Source organism: Anneissia japonica, unplaced genomic scaffold, assembly GCF_011630105.1.
Source record: "Anneissia japonica isolate Jap-2015-1 unplaced genomic scaffold, ASM1163010v1 scaffold287726_len2788222_cov184, whole genome shotgun sequence".
In the NCBI taxonomy this organism is placed as follows: domain Eukaryota; kingdom Metazoa; phylum Echinodermata; class Crinoidea; order Comatulida; family Comatulidae; genus Anneissia; species Anneissia japonica.
Window position 1 is genome coordinate 627,020 of NW_022705125.1, and position 4,366 is coordinate 631,385.

Below are 4,366 nucleotides of genomic sequence, written 5' to 3' on the forward strand. Positions count from 1 at the left end.
TGATATACATCGTAAAAAGAATGGGAGCTGTCTCTTATACACATCTAGATGTGTATAAGAGACAGACGCTATTCTATACACATGATATGACGTACTGTTTAGGCTGTGTCTACCCAATTAAATATTGAATAGCTTTATATTTAAAACGATCAAAATAAGATGGAAGTAAAAATAGCTTTCATTGATTTTACAGACGGTTCTACAAAAAATCCTCATTAATGTTACCAACCAATGGATCATGCGAAAGAATACAGAAACGCTCACTGTCTGTTAATAGGCTTAAATAGGTTTAACTGTAAAATTGTAAGTTAACTGTGTCCGAAGTACTAGTAATTTTGTTTCCGAGCAAAGTTCTAAACGTCCTTCAGAATCTGTACTAGTATAGGGGGCATACAATGCTACAACACACACGTCATAGGCCTACTGTATAAGCCTAAATGTAGGCCTAGGCCTACTCACTGAGCTGCACAACAACCTGTACTTAGAAGTCGTGTGAAGTTACCGGATTATGTATTTATTTTATTTATTTATTTATTTCCTTTTTCTACGGACCAGGGCAGAATTAAAGTCAAATTTAGTAAAATATTACAGGTTCTTGTACAGCTCATTGCGTTTCATCCAAGCAATATAAAGGTATTTTTTACAATATTTGTCGAAGATAAAACTTGCATCATTGTAATCAGAATCAACCGAATTGTATTTAAGGGGAAATTCATTATGGATAGACAGATCATCAAAGAAAAGATGGTGTCTAAAATTTGCTGAACCATAAGTAAACATATCCCAAAATATATCAAGGTTGTATTCAAGTTCAATTTTAAGTTCCTGGAAAATTGTATCTCTAATATTGTTAAATTTACAGCATTCAAAAACAAAGTGATCTACTGTTTCTTTACAACCACTTTTACATAATTTGCAAATACCTGTGTTTACAGTTGACCAGGCTTCTTTGCGACCTTCTAAATCAAGAGAGTTTGATCGAGCTTTAAATTTAAGAGCCACTTCTGAAAATTTACATTTGTCAAGGAGGTATAACTCAAAATTTGGTTCAGATTTATATCTGATGTAGTCATTAAGTGACGACTTCCTTTGAGCATGATCAAACCAGTTTGATTTATCATATATATTATTCATTTCTTTAAAATCTTTAGTCAGTGTATGTGATAAGTTAAGATTGAAACTATCTAATATATTATAATTACTGAGACTTTTCTTAATATTATTTAACCATTGCCATTTTGAAACATCATAAACTTAAAATATAGCTTGAAAAAGTAATCTTGGCCACCTATGATCTTCCATGTTTTTAAGTCTATTAAAGTATGTAATTCTAATGTTTGTCTGGATGGATTCTACAGAATTCCATCCTAGATCACCATAAAGGGCCTCCTTAGCAACATTTCTTGGGGATTTTAGTAAAAATCTTGCCATTTGGTATTGAAGGTTTTCAATACGGTCAATGGATGTTTTATTGTTGGTAAACCAGACACTACATGCATAGTTGATTGTGGGAAGACCGATTGTCTTCCAAAGTAGGTCACCATAAAAAATTCTATTAAAATCTTCTTGTTCCCTAATTATTGATCTTATATAGGCAGTAATTCTATTTCCTTTTTTGATAACTTCATCAATATGGTAGTTATCTAATACAAATCTAGAGATAAACACTCCTAGATATTTATAATTATCTGTTTCTTTTATGTATTTATCACCAAGATTCCATATCCTGTATTTGTTAATACGCTGTCCTGTTATAAGGACAGATGACTTATCGTAGTTAAAAGCCATCTTCCATTTTTGGGCGAAATCACTTGCAGCATTCAATAATAATTCTAAGTTGTTTTCACTATTTCCAATCAAAATTACATCGTCTGCCCAAAAAGAGGCTACCAATTTTTACATTAAAAATTTCGACCCCAAGATTTCGGCTTTTGATTAATTTATTTAGTTCATTGATATACATCGTAAAAAGAATGGGACACAGCGGACATCCTTGTTTTACATCTTCTGGGATATTAAATATATTTGTTTCGAAGCTCCCAAAAACTACCTTTCCTTTAACATTTTTATATAATTTTTTTATTATTTTAATAGGCTACCTTTTATTCCTAGGTTTTCAATTACAAGAAATAGACCATCTCTCCAGACGGTGTCAAAAGCCTTCCTAAAATCAAGGAAGGCCAAATATGTCTTTTTTCCTTCAGCCTGACGACAGGCAATTAAGCTCTTTAAGACAAAAATGTGGTCTTCGCATCTTTTGTCTTTTCGAAAGCCTCCTTGTGGTTCAGACAATAGATCATTTTCCTCAAGGAAATTTGAGACCGTCTGGGAGATTATACTATTGTAGATCTTAGAAATGCAAGAGTTAAGTGTTATTAGATTAGTTCGAATAGTATTATTCCGTCTCTAAATTAACTTTCTCGTTGGTGGCGCTGTCCAGAATGAGAAAAATAATAAAAGATAAGAGATTGTGGCAAGTCTACCACCATGGAGGTATAAATAAATAAATAAAATTTATACCTCCATGCTACCACTGACTCTGCTTCGCGAGGAGGAGTCGTATGCATATTCATGACAGTTCTCCTAACTGACCTAAAATAGCACCCTCTATAATTTCTGCCGCAACTGTATGGGGAAAAAAAATAATGCCACCCGGGCGCCAAACCCTCTAGCTACGCCACTGTAATACAACAGTTGATCTTGCTTCACCAGAGAGTTGTTATCACTATAACAACTCCTGATTACACGTAATATGAGTTTTTAATTATGGGTCTGTACTTCTAACTGCCGTTACCTGTCAGAAAATATCGATTTCTACAAGAATTTGTGTTGTAGAAGTTTTTTGTATTAATGTAAGGCGATACAAACTCACCCGTTGAGCCTGCTTTTATTTCACGTAACTGTAAAGTGTTTCTAATTAACGGACGATAGTAGGATACTTAATATTGTCGTTACCTGTCAAAAAATATTAAGTGTTTGTGTGGACGTTTCTCCCATTAATTAACCCATTTATCTTACCAGCCTCTTTTCAGGCATCAAATGAAAAATTGTCGCTGCATTACATACTTTTTTTGGAGTTTGTAACGAGCACATCGAAACATTTTTTTTGACGAGTAGTTACAGTAGCAAACTAATGACTCTCTTTAAAAATGACGTTTAATAATTCCATTTCGCCGTTCACGGAAGAGCCATTTGACTTTTTAATGCTGTTGGTTTATATAATATTGTATTCTCTGGGAATGCTTTCTGTCCTTGGAAATCTGTTTGTGATCGTTGTCGTTGTAAAAACATATTCTCTTCATAGCTGTAGCAATTGCCTTACTGGTAGTCTTTCTTTGGTTGATTTTCTTTCCGGTCTTGCTTCGTTTTTTCTGCATATTGAAGGTAACTTAAGAGATGGTATATTTATATATCTGAGCGAAGTATCAATTCTTCATCTGTTGGCAATTTCAATGGACAAGCACGCCCTAATAACTCGACCATTTTCTTATCATAACACTAGTAAAAGGAATCTTTTTATATACATTTTTCTTGCTTGGACGATTCCATTAATCGTTTGGATATATATATTTGACTCTTCAGGTACGCCTACCGATATAGTCATTTATACATGCTATAATACAGGTGATGTGACTTTAATTGAAATACTTTACCTGTCAGTTTATTGGATAAGCAACGCTGCAATTTTTGTTGTGAATATCACAATATATATTACAGCTCGCAAGCAATCACGACAAATAAACGCTGTCACCATTGGACAAGCTCAACCTACTGGATTCAGCTCGGCATCTTGGAAAGCAACGAAAACAACAATGATTGTGATTGGTTCTTTTGTGATATGTTCAACGCCATTCTTTTTCGTACTCTTTATGAAACTGTTTTGTGTTGAACTGTTTCAAGGTTTACCATTTATAATTTGGTTTGCGCAGATATATATTAGTCCAGCAATAAATCCTTTAATCTATTCAGCTAGAAGACAAGATTTTAAAATAGCTGCAAGCAGTATGTTGATGACCTTAAAATTTTGGTCATAAACAAACCGATAATAGTGATATTTCGCCGCCTTACGATAACGAATACGAATACGTAATTATCATTATCGTCCTTCGTCTCAATATGCTGTATGAGCTGAATATGACCCTTGATTCATACAAAAGGCATGAATCGCATACGTTGTGAATGATGTTACTGTAGGGGATCGGTTGCCTAAATATCTGATGAAGTAACCGTCGTCAATTATAGAGAAGGTTGATTAGGCTATATATTGTTTTGTTTTTTTCGATTTTTTTTTTTGTTTTGTTTTTCTTTTTTAATTAAGAATGAATGAATGATTATTTATTGTGTTAATTTTTTAAACAAATATTGG